The 16,886-nt window shown below is 32.3% G+C and overlaps 1 long non-coding RNA gene across 2 annotated transcripts in view; it reads left to right on the forward strand.

Moving 5' to 3' along the window:
• The first annotated feature begins 628 nt into the window (after positions 1–628).
• Positions 629–16,886, forward strand: part of LOC137640672 (uncharacterized) — a 19,776-nt gene continuing 3,518 nt past the window's right edge. The window contains exon 1 of one of the 2 annotated variants that reach the window (XR_011044443.1): positions 629–766. This is a non-coding gene — a long non-coding RNA (uncharacterized lncRNA). Of the gene's footprint in view, positions 767–10,416; positions 10,550–16,886 lie in introns of those variants that run through there. The other variant, XR_011044442.1, reaches the window with a different exon arrangement.

The raw sequence follows: 16,886 nt of genomic DNA on the forward strand, positions 1-16,886 counted from the left end.
AATTACTGTGGTAAGTTAGTTTTTCCTTCCGACCTTTGGCTACTATGTCATTTAACGGTATTCCCAGACATATAATCACACGACCCATTTTAATTTCTTTAATATTGATCTAAATATATCAATAATTCTGAATAGGTGTATAAGGCTTTTAGAAAATTTCCGTGTAGTAATAAGAATGAAATGTATGATTTTGTTAGGTTCTTCCAAATTTAATTATTATAGTATTTCTTAGCAAGTAGAAGTACCTTCTACACTTTTATTAGTTGCCGGTAGATGTCCTCAGAGGCTTATTGATCTGGGGGTTTAAAATGTTTTCCTTAATGTACACGTTATGAGATTACTCTCTGTTCATACGTATATCTATTCATTCTGTTTGTGAATTAATGCAAGAAAAAAATGCATATAAAGCTTAAATATCCTAAAATTAGACGCATCAAGGATTCGCTAATGTTTAACATACTCGCCAAGCTAGTGTAGTAATCCATGTTCCTTGTCAGCTGAGGCTCCGCCCATATATGGTATTTCCAGAATTGAATGAGGAATTTCCTAGATTCTTTTCTTTTATTTTGCTTTAGGATGTTATTCGAGAAGTCCTATGTATTGATTCATGCAAAGTTATTATTATATTGTTTGGTCTTTTATGGTAAATAATTTTTATCACTATATTATTAAAATTTACAATAGTTTTTAGAAATATTTCAACTTTTGCCACTACTTCTAAATACCAACAATAGATGGCATCAGCATGCAAACATTACGGAGAAAGGTAAGATAAAGGAAAATATACCTTAATGCAAGCCACGTGGTTGCCTTGGGCTACAAGTTTCCTTGGATACTTAGTGAACTAGTTAACTGCCTTCTCGGGTTGTTTCTAATGAATATGTCTACATAATAAGTAATATTGATATTATTAGCATGGGGGTATTTTTGTGTTGGAATAGTAATTTATATTACTTTCATCTTTATATATGAAATTCTGACACAATGCATATTAAATAAGTCTTCTCCCTATGGTCAAGTAAAGTTAATACATTTTGACAACAACTCTGATAGTTTAAGTCATTTATTTCATCATAATTTTAATTTACCCTCAACTGCCACGAGCAATCTATCTATTTTAATTTCTTTTTTGTAAATTCTCATGAAATAGTAATTTCAACAGGAATTGATTTACCCAACCGAGGCGTAAATACTTGAAGAAAAACTAATTGAAAACAGAAATAAAATAAAATAATATACGGTTTTCGTGGCCATATATATCAGGTATGTAAAAACTTTTATGCGATTATTATAATATCAAACCCTAATTGTAATTTTCTTGAATCATAAGATATTTCAGGAATGTCATTGTTTATCACAATCATCCATGATCATTTTAAATAGACACTAAGACTTCCATACTTTAATTCTTTGGTGGCTTATCATAAAAAATATTCATAATATCATTTAACCATAAAACTTGTAGTTATAGCCATTCATAGAATGTTATGTTGAAATTATATGTGAATATTTTTCATTACAAATGGATAATAGATCCAATTAGAAATTATTACAAGCACATAAGTTTGTGGTAGCCTATTGGAAACGTCCCTGTCTAGCTATCTGCTGGACCTGGTTTCGAGACCCACACTGACTTGATCATTTCTTGTAGTGTCTGCAACCTCACTATTCTTGTGAGCCAAGGATGATAGGGGTGGGTAGGGGAGCCTATAGGTCTACCTGCTGATTCGTTAGCAACCATTGCCTGGCCCTCCCTGGTCCTGACTTAAGTGGATAGAGGGTTTGGGGGCTGATCAAAAGTATATGGTCAGACTCAAGGGCTTGCTAGGGCATTGTCACTGTCTCTTGCCTCTGCCATTAATGAGTAACATTTAAACATTAAACATAATAAACCCGGGATACTTGACTGAGAGGGAAACAAATATGAATTACAAGTTTTTATCCTAGGAGAAACCATTATTTTGGGCTTCACCTTTACGGTCATATTGCTCCCAACTGACTTTATTTTGGACTCCAAATTTTTTTTTTTTTATCTTTTATTATGAAAATACAATTACATTTTCTTAACATACATTTTTTTCCTTTTATAAAGAAATATTCCTTAACAAATTATATTTTACATTTTTGTATATACATTATAACATCTATTATATGATAAAATTATATTTTTATTTTATTATCTTTCTAAATATGTTTTCAAGTTAGAAACATACTGATTTGTGAAAATATTTTTAACACGATTCTTATACCCAATAATATTTACATTAAATGTATTTAACAATCTATTCTTCATACACTTAATAATTTGCTGTTCAGCACTTATTCCCAATTGTCTTGCCATCCAGATACTTGAAATAAAATCTGCTATTATTACCATTGCTGTATTTTCATCTCTGTTTGAATTAGCTTCAAAATCTAGTTTTATAATCCTTAACCTGTTATTAGTTTTCAATTTACAACATTTTCTAAGCAATTCGAATACCCAGGATAACAAATTCTTAACCAAAGGACAGAAATATACCAAATGCATGTTAGTTTCTATGTATCCACAACCGCATTCCTTAACATCTTTTATTTTCATCATAACTAGCCTATCATTTGTACTTAAAATTTCATGAACATACTTAAACAAAATTTCTCTACTTTTATTTTCTATATACTTATTATTTACATGTTCCCAAATTAGTTTCCAGTTGAATAGTGGATACAATTTTTCAATATTTGGAACATATTCACTGTTTTTCATTAAATGTTCATATACCACTTTCGTTCTTATCTGGGGATAAGAGGTCATCTTAATAACACTTCGTAATATATTTATCATACTTTCATAAAAACTTGGTGTAAAAATAGTGCAATCCTGATATTGGCATTCATTTTCTATAAGGTAGGTTGCTCTGACTTTACAATAATAAATAATTATTTGGTAACCAAAACAACGATCTTTTAAACATTTTAGAAATGTACTAAACATGATTGACCTTGCTTTACACTGGATGTCAATAATTCCACAGCCACCCCTTAATTTTGACAAAAACATAGTTTTCCTTGCAACAGGTTCACAGTTGCTGCTCCACAAATATTTGAAAATACTTTTCTGAATTCGTTTTACATAATCTACTGGAGCTGGGTATACATGTACCGTATACCACAATTTTGCAAGAATTTTACAATTTACAATTATTGCTCTTTGAAACATTGTTAATTTTCGGCTATGATAGATCCCAATGATTTTATTTATGTTACTTTCTAATATATTCCAGTTCAAATCTAGACTCTGCTGATAATCGTTGCTATGATATATGCCTAAAATTTTACAACAACTTTTCAATACTTTTAAACCATAATCTATCCATGCTACCCTCTCTTTCCAGTTACAAAGACCAAAAATGGAAGTTTTACCTCTATTGAGAACTGCACCTGAAGCGTTCTCATACTCTCTGATAACATTGAAACATTCCTTTAGTGCCATATCACAAGTAATAATTATAACAGAGTCGTCTGCATAACCTAGCAATAATACATGCAAATCATTTGGCAATTGTAAACCATAATTAAACAACCTCTTCTTAATCATTCTGTAAAATACTTCCTGATAAATGATAAACAACATCATAGATAATGGACAACCTTGCCTTACAGACTTATTGACAGGAAAAGGGTCAGAGATATGACCATTTATACATAATACACTTTCAGCACCTGAATATAACATTTTAATCCAATTAACAACATCATTATCAAACCCAAAGCTTTGCAGTATTCTAAATAGAAAATTATGATCAACACGATCAAATGCCTTTGACCAATCCAAGTTCATCAAGGCTGCATTTGTGTTACTTTCATTTAAATAGAATATTAAATCTCTAATAAAAAAGTTCAAATTGTTGATTGATCTATTTTCAACACAACAAAATTGTTCCTGTGATATCATCAAATGTAAGACCTTTTTAATCCGTCTTGATATAATTCTTGTTATTATCTTAAAATCAACATTTAACATTGTCAAGGGTCTCCAGTTATTAATTATATCTAAATCCCCTTCTTTAGGTATGATGGATATAACCCCATTGTTCATCTTTGAAACATTCTTGTTCCGGAACACAAATTTTATCATTTCAATAAAATCCCCTTTAACAATATTCCAACATTTCTTATAAAACTCAACCGGCAATCCATCTATCCCCGGGCTTTTGCCATTTTTCATGCCCCGAATGGCGTCTAACACTTCTGTTTCACTTACTGTTTTTGTTAATATTGTATTATGTTCATCTCCTATAACATTCTCTATAATATTCAAGAATTCATTTTGCCTATCCATATCACATTCTTCTTTCCTGAATAAATTCTCAAAATGTTCTCTCACATAATCCATGATGGCTTTTGGGCTTGTTATTTCACTCCCATCATCTCTCTTTATCTTACTTAAAAAACCTCTTGCCCCTTTCTCTCTTCCAAGTAGATATGCCGATACCTGCTCCCCTTTCAAATGGTTTTCAACTTTAGCCCTTACCTTTATACCTTCACATATTTCATTTTGAATATCATTTATTCTTGATTTTAGCTGATTTGCAATATCAAGATTACCAGGCTCTAAACTAGATTTCCCCATTTCTTGCATAAACTGATAATTTAGGAGATTTAACAGACCGTATTTTTGCTTATTTACTTGTTTTGAGCATTTCATGAAGAATTTCTTAAGTTCATTTTTTGCAAATTCCCACCACAAAATTATATTGTCAAAATTACATTTCTTTCTTCGAATAAATTCCCAGCATATAGTAAAATTATCTGCGGTGATATCATTTTCAAGTATACTACAGTTCAATTTCCAGTATCCCTTCCCTATTTTTACAATATTTTCTAATCTTAAAGATAATTTTACAGCACAGTGATCTGACCAACTCAAAGGAACTGTATGAATGTTACAGATATTATTTTGGAAGTCTTTGACATAAAACCTATCCAGTCTAGAACCATAATTCTCTCTCAGAAAAGTATATTCAGTTTGGTGATTTATGATAAACCAAGCATCCTTCAATTTTAAACTATTTTTTAGGTCCAGAAACGATTTTGACAGCAGATCATTATCAGGATTTGAGCAATCTCTCATGCTTGTAATGCTATTCCAATCTCCGCCCATTATTATATTACTAATATTGTTTCTTAAGAAATATAAAATATCATTGCCAAACAATTTTTCTCTTTCTCGTTTTTTATCACTGCCTGAGGGTGCATATACATTCAAAAGTTGAATTCGGTCATTTGAAACTCTACATACCGCACTTAAAACAAAACCATTTACATCAATTTCTGAATTTAAAATTTCCACATTGGATGTATTATTAACAAGTATAGCTAAACCTCCTTTAAGATTTTGAGAATAATTTATGAGAATCTGACAATACTTTTCTAGGTATTCAAATTTACTTCTATCTTTAATATTGTGCTCTTGAATAAAAATGATATCAAGCTTATACAAAAACATGAAATTAATTAACTTCATCTGCTTATTTACATTATTCAATTCATTTACATTTATTGTGGCAACATTTAACATGTATGTATTGAATGTCAAGGTGTTGAAGGGGAAAAGGTGAACATAGAAACAAAAACTTTAACAATGCTTTGGTTTCTTAGAACGATTTCTATACATGTTGTCCGAGGAATCACTTTCATCCGAAACATCAACATTTTTCGTGTCCATTGCCTTATCCTTTTTAAGAGTTATTCGTAATTCATTGCCAACACCCTGTTTAGTATGCCAAGTCCCACTTTCCTTCTCAACATCGGTTAGAACCGGAGTTTCATCTAATTCCAAATCAGCGATTTCTCTTTCCTCGCTTACAATCCCACATTCCTCGGTAGTATTTTGACAAGTATTAACATTTGTATATTCCTCCTCATTGTCTCGGTCATTTATATTATCTACATCATTTCCTAGATTTATTGCATTTTCTTTAACGTCTTCATCTATTGCATGGTGAACCATTGCTTCCACTAATGTAGTTTTCATTTCACATGTTCCAATCTCCTGTGATTTAATAGTTCCTTCACACTGATAATACTCTTCTGTGTCATCGTCGCAGTCGTCATTAACAGGCTTTTCGTTCTTCTCGTTTGGTATTCCCTTCCTTTCTTCTACAACTGGAAGAGCGGATTGGGGATTTTCAACTTGTTCCCCTTCATCTCCAATTTCTACTTCTACAATATCTTCATGTTCCTGGATCTTTTTTCCTTCTCTTCCTGATAAGCCCTTTCCGGTCTTTCTCCTATTTTGGTTGATTTCTGGGAATTCTTCTTCACTTAACATGGGTCTACTCATTTCATACTCACAATCCTTTATCATGTGTCCTTCTGCTCCGCATCTATAGCATGTACGTAGTTGTCCATTATAAATAAAGGACATAGCATAACCATGGGTTGTTATAGAAGAAGGGATATTTTCCTTTAACCGCATTGCAGCCGTCCGAACACCTGTTAATAATCCTTTAAAGGGGCCATATGAAAACCTGTTTTTTCTTACATTCTCAACTTTTCCATATCTCGACAAAACTAGAGTTAAAACATCATCTGGCATTTCGAATGGTGCATTCCTTATTGATACGTATGTTATGGATGAACTTAGATTCTTAACTTGAACAGTTCCACTCTTGTCTAAACTGAATTCCTTGTCTTCATATCTCTCCATCAGTTTCTTAAATACGCTAGGTACCACTTTTACTATTACTCTATTTCTACTCACTGACTGCACACCTATCACTTCATCCAGGGCGAGTCCCATGCTCTTAAAAAGAGCATCACTCACTATTTCCATAGTTGGATAAACTGTAAACTGTAATCCAAAGGAGTCCATCCTCCTCAGCGGTGCTGAAAACGTCCCCATTTTCCTGACGCTTATTTTCCCCCAATAGATGGCGGTAGTGTCGCCCAACCCCGACCAGGATTCGGGAATGCGAGTTACTTTCGACCGTGTTCACTTATAATAGGGCTATAAATAGTTCAATACACCGAAATAACACCAATAAACACAGTCACTATATTCAACCTCTATTCATGGGTTACTCACTACATTTTGAGGCGTAGCCTTCCTATAGAACACTGGAAAAACTACTCAAAACAGAGAGCGGTCCAAAAGTCGTCTGAATACAAACACGACACTCTTCTTCTCTCTACTCCAAATTTATGGTCATATTGCTCCCAACTCACAATATTTTGGGCTCCAAATTTATGGTCGTATTGCTCCTAGCTCACATTATTCTGGGTTTACCTTTTGGGTCATATTGCTCCCAACTGACATTATTTTGGGCTCCACCTTTGTGGTCATATTGCTCCCAACTGACATTATTTTGGGCTCTAACTCTATGGTCATATTGCTCCCAAATCACATTATTTTGGGCTCCCACTTTATGATCATACTGCTCCCAACTGACATTATTTTGGGCTCCAAATATATGGACATAATGCTCCCAACTGACTTTATTTTGGACTCCAAATTTATGGTAATACTGCTCCCAACTCACAATATTTTGGGCTCCGAATTTATGGTCATATTGCTCCTAGCTCACATTATTTTGGGTTTACCTTTGGGGTCATATTGCTCCCAACTGACCTTATTTTGGGCTCCAACTTTATGGTCATATTGCTCCCAACTGACATTATTTTGGGCTCCAACTTTATGGTCATATTGCTCCCAACTGACATTATTTTGGACTCCAACTTTATGGTCATATTGCTCCCAACTGATATTAATTTGGGCTTCACCTTTATGGTTATATTGCTCCCAAATCACATTATTTTGGGCTCTGACTTTATGATCATATTGCTCCCAACTGACATTATGTTGAGCTCCAAATATATGGACATACTGCTCCCAACTGACTTTATTTTGGACTCAAAATTTATGGTCATATTGCTCCCAACTGACATTATTTTGGGCTCCAAGTTTATGGTCATATTGTTCCCAACACATTATTTTGGGTTTCACCTTTATGGTCATATTACTCCCTACTTATTTTTTTATTGGCTCCGACTTTATGGTCATATTGCTCCCAACTGAAATTATTTGGAGCTCCAATTTTATGATCATATTGCTCCCAACTAACATTATTTTGGGCTCCAAATTTATGGTCATATTGCTCCCAACTCGCATTATTTTGGGCTCCAAATTTATGGTCATATTACTCCAAACTCACATTATTTTGGGCTCCAAATTTATGGTAATATTCCTCCTAACTAATATTATTTAGGGCTCCAACTTTATGGTCATATTGTTCCCAACTGACATTATTTTGGGCTCCAAATTTATGGTCATATTGCTCCCAACTAACATTATTTTGGGCTCCAAATTTATGGTCATATTGCTCCCAAGTCACATTATTTTGGGCTCCAACTTTATGGTCATATTGATCCCAACTCACATTAATTTGGGCTACAAATTTATTGTCATATTATTCCCAACTCACATTATTTTGGGTTCCAACTATATGGTCATATTGCTCTCAACACACATTATTTTGCGCTCCAAATTTATATTCATATAGCTCCCAACTCACATTATTTTGGGCTTCACTGTATGGTCATATTGCTCCCAATTCACATTATTTTGGGCACAAACTTTATGATCATATTGCTCCCAACTCACATTATTTTGGGCTACAATGTTATTACCATATTGCTCCCAACTCACAGTATTTTGGGCTCCAAATTTATGTTCATATGACTCCCAACTTACATTACTTTGGGCTCCAAATTTATGGTCATGTTGCTCCCAACTCACATTATTTTGGGCTCCAAATATATGGTCATATTTCTTTGAGTAACGCAGAAGACTCAAGAATTTATATTTAGGAAAATGAAATATTTGTATTGCAATTCCGAAATAAACTGTTTTAGTATTTCAAAGAAAATAACACATCCTTTAAATTTTTCTTAATTTGTGAAGGATGAACTCAAAAGCTGGTCTCCTTTGTAAGGTTACCTTCTCGTATAAATGCTAATGTAGCAAACTAGTCATATAATATTTAAGGAGATTCTTGTAAAACCAGAACGTTTGCATTTAGCTCTAGTCAATAAGATCTTTTCATTTCACGAGAGCATTAATTGATTTATGAATTATTATTCTTATTATTATTATAATTATTACTATTATTATTGTTACTACTATTATTATCATTATTATTATTATTATTATTATTATTATTATTATTATTATAGTTGTCGTCATCAAACGATGAAATCGTCGAATTTGTCAAATTTGTTCAAGTTGTTGACATGGGAAATAGATTCTCATATGTTATCGCCAAGGCAACGTAGAAATTCTGAGAGAGAGAGAGCATCAACGTGATATTACATTGTTTAGTAAACTGAGGTTTTTTCCTCTTACTACTCGATTAAAAATAGTGATGAAAACATTATGTTAGTTTGTTGTGAACTTGTTTTATCATTGTTACATCCTTAAAGATTTGTATGTTTTGGTTTTATTCGTAATGAAAATTAGCACCGATATGTGCGCATACATGCAGTGGAATAAACCCAGTTCATGTCTGAATTAGGTTAAAGTTAAAGTGTTTCAAATATCCTTCGCTTTTCAGAATATCCGCCAAATTTCCTTCTTCAAAATTACCTATAGTGTAATCATATAAGGGCAGGAAGTTTTGAAAATGTGTTGCTTACTATATAATTTGATGACCTGAAACCTATTTCGTCACTTATGATAATAATCTCCTAAAAGAATTCTTTGCTATAATCCTGATTACTCATATTTAAATCATTATGATACCAAATTAGTGTGGTAAGGTAGTTTCTCCTTCCGACGTTTGGCTACTACGTCATATATGCGTATTCCCAGACATATAATCACACGACCCCTTGTAATTTCTTTAATATTGATCTAAATATGCCAATAACTGTTATTAGGAGTATAAGGCTTATAGAAAATTCCCGTGTAATAATGAGAATTAAATTTTATGATTTTATTAGGTTATTCCAAAATTAATTATTATAGCATTTCATAGAAAGTAGATGTATCTGCTACATTTCTATTAGTTGCCGGTAGAATGTCCTCAGAGGTTTATTGATCTGGTGTTTTAAAATTTTTATCTCAATGTACACGTTATGAGGTTACTTTCTGTTCATATGTATATCTATTCATTCTGTTTGTAAATTAATGCATGATAAAGGTATATAAAGGTTAAATATCCTAAAATTAGACTCAGCAAGGATTCGTTAATGTTTAATATAATCGCCAAGCTAGTGTAGTAATCCATGTTCCTTGTCAGCTGAGGCTCCGCCCATATATGGTATTTCCAGAATTGAATGAAGAATTTCTTAGATTCTTTTCTTTTATTTTGTTTTAGGATGTCATTCAAGAAGTCCTATGTATTAATTTATGCAAAGTTATTAATATATTGTTTGGTCTTCTATGGTAATTATTTTCTATCACTATATCATTAGAATTTACAATAGTTTTTAGAAATATTTCAACTTTAGCCACTACTTCTAAATACCAATAATAGATGGCATCAGCATGCAAACATTACGGAGAAAGGTAAGATAAAGGAAAATATACCTTAATGCAAGCCACGTGATTGCCTTGAGCTATAAGTTTCCATGGACACTTCGTGAACTAGTTAACTGCCTTCTCACCTTGGTTCCAATGAATATGTCTACATATTAAGTAATATTAATAATATTAGCATGGTGTATTTTTATGTTGAAATAGTAATTTATATTACTTTCATCTTTATATATGAAATTCTGACACAATGCATATTAAATAAATCATCTCCCTACGGTCAAGTAAAGTTAATACATTTTGACAACAACTCTGATAGTTTAAGTCATTTATTTCATCATAATTTTAATTTACCCTCGACTGCCACGAGCAATCTATCTATTTTCATTTCTTTTTTGTAAATTCCCATGAAATAGTAATTTCAACAGGAATTGATTTACCCAACTGAGGCGTAAATGCTTGAAGAAAAACTAGCTGAAAATAGAAATAAAATAAAATAATATACGGTTTTCGTGGCCATATATATCAGGTATGTAAAAACTTTGTTTGCGATTATTAAAATATCAAACCCTAATTGTAACTTTCTTGAATTATAAGATATTTCAGGAATTTCATATTTTATCGCAATCATCCATGATCATTCTAAATAGACATTAAGACTTCCATACTTTAATTCTTTGGTGGCTTATCATAAAAAATATTCATAATATCATTTAACCATAAAACTTGTAGTTATAGCCATTCATAGAATGTTATGTTGAAATTATATGTAAATATTTTTCATTACAAATGGTTAATAGATCCAATTAGAAGTTATTACAAGCACATAAGTTTGTGGTAGCCTATTGGAAATGTCCCTGTCTAGCTATCTGCTGGACCTAGTTTCGAGACCCACACAGACTTGATCATTTCTTGTAGTGTCTGCAACTTCACTATTCTTGTGAGCCAAGGATGATAGGGGTGGGTAGGGGAGCCTATAGGCCTACCTGCTGATTCATTAGCAACCATTGCCTGGCCCTCCCTGGTCCAGACTTAAGTGGATAGAGGGTTTGGGCGCTGATCAAAAGTATATGGTCAGCCTCAAGGGCTTTTTAGGACATTGTCACTGTCCCTTGTCTCTGCCATTAATGAGTGACATTTAAATATTAAACATAATAAACCCATGATGCTTAACTGAGGGGAATCAAATCTGAATTACAAGTTTTTATCCTAGGAGAAACCATTGATTTGGTCTTCACATTCATGATCATATTGCTCCCAACTGACTTTATTTTGGGTTCCAAATATATGGTCATACTGCTCCCAACTGACTTTATTTTGGACTCCAAATTTATGGTCATATTGCTCCCAACTCAATATTTTTGGCTCCAAATTTAAGGTCATATTGCTCCCAGCTGACATTATTTTGGGCTTCACCTTTATGGTCATATTGCTCCCAACTGACTTTATTTTGGGCTCCAAATTTATGGTCATTTTGCTCCCAAGTCACATTATTTTGGGCTCCAAATTTATGGTCTCATTGCTCTTAGCTCACATTATTATGGGGTCCAAATTTATGGTCATATTGCTCCCAACTGACATTATTTTGGGCTCCAAATGTATGACCATATTGCTCCCAAGTCACATTATTTTGGGTTCCAAATTTATGGTCATATTGATCCCAGCTCATATCTATTTGGGTTCCATATATAAAATCATATTGCTCCAAACTCACATTATTTGTGCTCCACCTATTTGGTCATATTGCTCCCAACTCACATTATTTTGGAGTCCAAATTTATTGTCATATTATTCCCTACTCAAATTATTTTGGTCTCCAACTTTATGGTCATATTACCTCCAAATCACATTATTTTGGGTTCCAACTATATGGTCATATTGCTCCCAACTCACATTATTTTGCGCTCCAAATTTATATTCATATAGCTCCCAACTCACATTATTTTGGGCTTCACTTTATGGTCATATTGCTCCCAACTCATATTATTTTGGGCTCCAACGTTATTGCCATATTGCTCCCAACTCAGTATTTTGGTCTCCAAATTTATGTTCATATGACTCCCAACTTACATTACTTTGGGCTCCAAATTTATGGTCATGTTGCTCCCAACTCGCATTATTTGGGGTTCCAAATAAATGGTCATATTTATTTGAGTAACGCAGAAGACTCAAGAATTTATATTTAGGAAAATGAAATATTTGTATTGCAATTCCGAAATAAAACGTTTTAGTATTTCAAAGAAAATAATACATCCTTTAATTCTTTCTTAAATTGTGATAGATGAACTCAAAAGCTGATCTCCTTTGCAAGGTTACCTTCTCGTATAAATGCTAATGTATCCAGGTTGAATTTCAGGCCTATGAAAAGCAAGAGATAGAAATACAGCAATGTTTTTATTAAATGAATATATAACTAGGATCTGATATCTTTATAAATTCGGGCCCTTAGCAGATGAATCAGATATGATTTCCTTTATAAAAATGGTAGAGTATTTAAAACAGGATTTATATTGTTAAAATCACTTGAGGATAAATGTTTTTTTTTTTCACTTCAGAATATGTTCATTTCGAAAAAAAAGTAGTAACATGCAGTTCTCCCACAACTCTAATAGATAGCAAAGTTGTCATATAATATTTAAGGAGATTCTTGTAAAACCAGCACGTTTGCATTTAGTTCTATTCAATAGGCTATTTTCTTTTCACGAAAACATTAATTGATATATGAATCATTATTATTATCATCATCATCATCATTATTATAATTATAATTATTATTATTGTTATTATTATTATTATTATATTGTTATTATTATTGTTATTATTATTATTATTATATTGTTATTATTATTGTTATTATTATTATTATTATTATTATTATTATCGTCGTCGTCGTCATCGAAGTCAATGAATTTGTCGAATTCGTTCAAGTCGTCGAGACGGGAAATAGATTCTCATATGTTATCGACATGGCAAAGTTGCAATTCTGTTTCCTTCTCGACATGGACTCTGCCCCTCTTCGGTATTGTCAAGAATGGATGAAGAATTTCAAAGTTTTGTTTTTAATATATTGGTCAAAATTTCTTTTGTTTTGATTTAAGGAGAAAAAAATATAATGTTCTTTTGACTTCAAAGGGTAAATATTGCTACAGCTATCAAGAAATCTGACATATTTTAAAATATTTTAAAATAGTTATGGTCATATTGCTCCCAACTGACATTATTTTGGGCTCCAAATGTATGATCATATTGCCCCCAAGTCACATTATTTTGGGCTCCAAATTTATGGTCATATTGATCCCAGCTCATATCTATTTGGGTTCCATATCAAATTTTGTCCATTTAACAATTCACATTTATTTGTATAAATTGTCAAGAATGGATGAAGAATTTCAAAGTTTTGTTTTTAATATATTGGTCAAAATTTCTTTTGTTTTGATTTAAGGAGAAAAATATATAATGTTCTTTTGACTTTAAAGGGTAAATATTTCTACAGCTATCAAGAAAACTGACATTTTTTAAAATAATTTACCGTCTGCCACTACTTCTAAATACCATTAATAGATGGCGTTAGTAGGTCAAAATTACGGAAAAAGAAAGATAAGGGAAAATGCACCTTATGGTAGCCACGTGGATATTTATTCCGGCTATATCTTGAAAACAAGTTAACTGCCTTTCTCGGCTTGTTCCAGCAATATATCTTCGCATTAATTAAGCTTAGCAATATTATTTTCGTGTTTTTTTTTTCTAAAGAGTAAATTCTATTACTTTCATCCATGATGTTGATAGTGTTAGAATATTTTTTTTTCTCCTGATGAGATAAAATTGGTAAACGGTTGGTACCAAAGCGATAGTTTGAATAGTTTATTTGGTCACAATTTTTATCAAAGTTACATTTGCTTTTATGGATCAGCTGAAATCCAATACATTCGAATTAATTTCGTTCAAGTCATAACTCTAATCAACTGGGAAGGATTCATTTTTAATCCGTCCTTTGCTCGACTTCAGCATTACAGCCAGGAACTCTATTAATCCTAATTGAAATAAGGATGGATTTTCCGTAACGTATCTTAACATACAGTTGGACATGTGTAACTGGATAATCAAATTTTTCCTTTAAAATAGCATACATTGTTATGTACAATACTTATATTTCTGAGGCAATTTTCATTGAAGGCAATTGCTTTAGTGGCGTCAATATGTTTCCTATAGGAGTCCTCGTATTTTCTTAGCTTCGTTAAGTTTTCAGTTGAAGTCATGAAAATTTATATTTCTATCAAGTGCTCAGTTGCCCTAGAGGAAATCTGAAACTTAGGTGACGTCTCTTGTCATAAAGAAAAAATATTCGTTTTGTTTTTATAGCCATAAGTCTTGTTATAAAAAGATGTTTGTTTTGTAGTTATAGCCATAAGTAGAACGAAGGTTAGAATTCTATGTTATGGGTAATTTCATCACGAACATGAGATGATATGCTGTTTTTTTATTTCACAAATAAATATAAAGTAAACTTCATGAACATATACTGCTTTATCAGAAAATGTCGTTAGATCCTAAATATTGTTAAAAGCTGTGAGTTTTTATAAAGATGTTGATCTTGATATAAGATACTGTTCTGAGATTTACAACTCGTTTATGTACAGAAATTCATTAAGCAGCAAAAGCCTGGATATAAAAGAGAGAGAGAGAGAGAGAGAGAGAGAGAGAGAGAGAGAGAGAGAGAGAGAGAGATGGAACGTTAGTACACTTAGCATATAGTTCAATAAGATCTGGTCTAGCCTTCTTAGTTATTTTGCAACTAATGTAAACACTTCATACAACTTTAATTTGAGTTAGAACATCAGAGTTGAACTCAATCGGGCAAGGGCTTGATCATGTGGAGTTATTTAGATGGGGTTTGAACTCAAATGACCTCATGAATTATGATGTCTTCATTGATCAATAAATAGCTTTATATCCACTACAGTTAAAAGACAGCAGTTCATGTTTGTTAATTACCATTTTGAATTGATTATATCCTAGTAGGGGTCACCTACCATAAAATTCATGGAAACGTGGAGCAACAGCAAATGCAAGGTTTGATGAACTTGATTAGTTTCATTTTGAAATTTTGTCTAGTTTTTTTATGATATAAAAGTCATGTATTGGTTCGTGATATATATTTCCTTTGATAATACAATATATCGTCTCTATCCCTAGGGTCATATTGCTCCCTAATCAATTAAATTGCTTTTATCAATTCAAGTTCAATAGCTATTATATCTGTTTCGTTTTTATGAGGAAATCATTTTTCTACAATTTATCAATAAAATGGTTTTAAGAGATGATCTTCCTTGAAGGTTTTGTAAATAAAAACAATAGATGGCGCTAGTATGTTTAGCTTTGTATTAAAACTGGGGCAAAGGAAAATATACCTAATTGCAGCCACGTGTTTGCCTGGGGCCATACAGTCAAGTGATTCTTTGGAAACCTATTGAACAAGTTAACTGCCTTCACGACTTGTTCCATCGGATATACATTGGGGTAATTCTAATAATAACATCTTATTGCATTTTCATTTTAAAAGAAAGGTAATAAATTATCATTCTCATCATCCAAGACAGATTGCAAATGAAACGTTTATGTTGTATGGATGTTATTTCTTCTTCTGTTCAGATTAAATTAAATAAAAGGAATTACCAACTCCATTGGTTTAAGAAACTTATTTCTTAAGCATCTGAATTCAATGTAAGCAGTCACGAGGAATTACTCCATATAGAAGGATTTTGTGATAATTTTCATCTGACAGGTTTTGACAAATAAGTTTAATGCTCACCTGTTGCATTACAGTTTGATAGAAGGACGATTACCCTTAACCTAAATGAACGTACACGTAAAGGAGATTTTATTATTAACAAATGGGTGCGTAAAAGATTCGTGTGCTGTAGCACTGGCATTCCTTTCAATTTATTATTTATATTCATAAACGGAACATAATAACTGTGTTCGTGCTTTGGAGAATTTTGAGCTCAGCATCTGAGATTTCACGGTAATCTGATGGTTTAGTCATGATGTTAAAAGAAAATACTGCACGGAGAGAAAAATAAATATCTTCAAATTATATATTTAGATATCACGGCATACAGCAGTCGGGGAGAGAGAGAGAGAGAGAGAGAGAGAGAGAGAGAGAGAGAGAGAGAGAGAGAGAGAGGGGGAGAGAGAGAGAGAACAACAATGCACTTAGTATGTCGTTTTATGGCCTTAGTTCTTGCTTTGGCCATTTATTATCAACACTGCATTTGATTTTATTATTTCGCAGTCAGGATGACCAACGGTAAAATATGCGAGAGATTCAAGAAAATTTAATACAAATATCACATAGTTTGATGATTTGGAA

This window comes from Palaemon carinicauda, chromosome 5, assembly GCF_036898095.1.
Source record: "Palaemon carinicauda isolate YSFRI2023 chromosome 5, ASM3689809v2, whole genome shotgun sequence".
In the NCBI taxonomy this organism is placed as follows: Eukaryota; Metazoa; Arthropoda; class Malacostraca; order Decapoda; family Palaemonidae; genus Palaemon; species Palaemon carinicauda.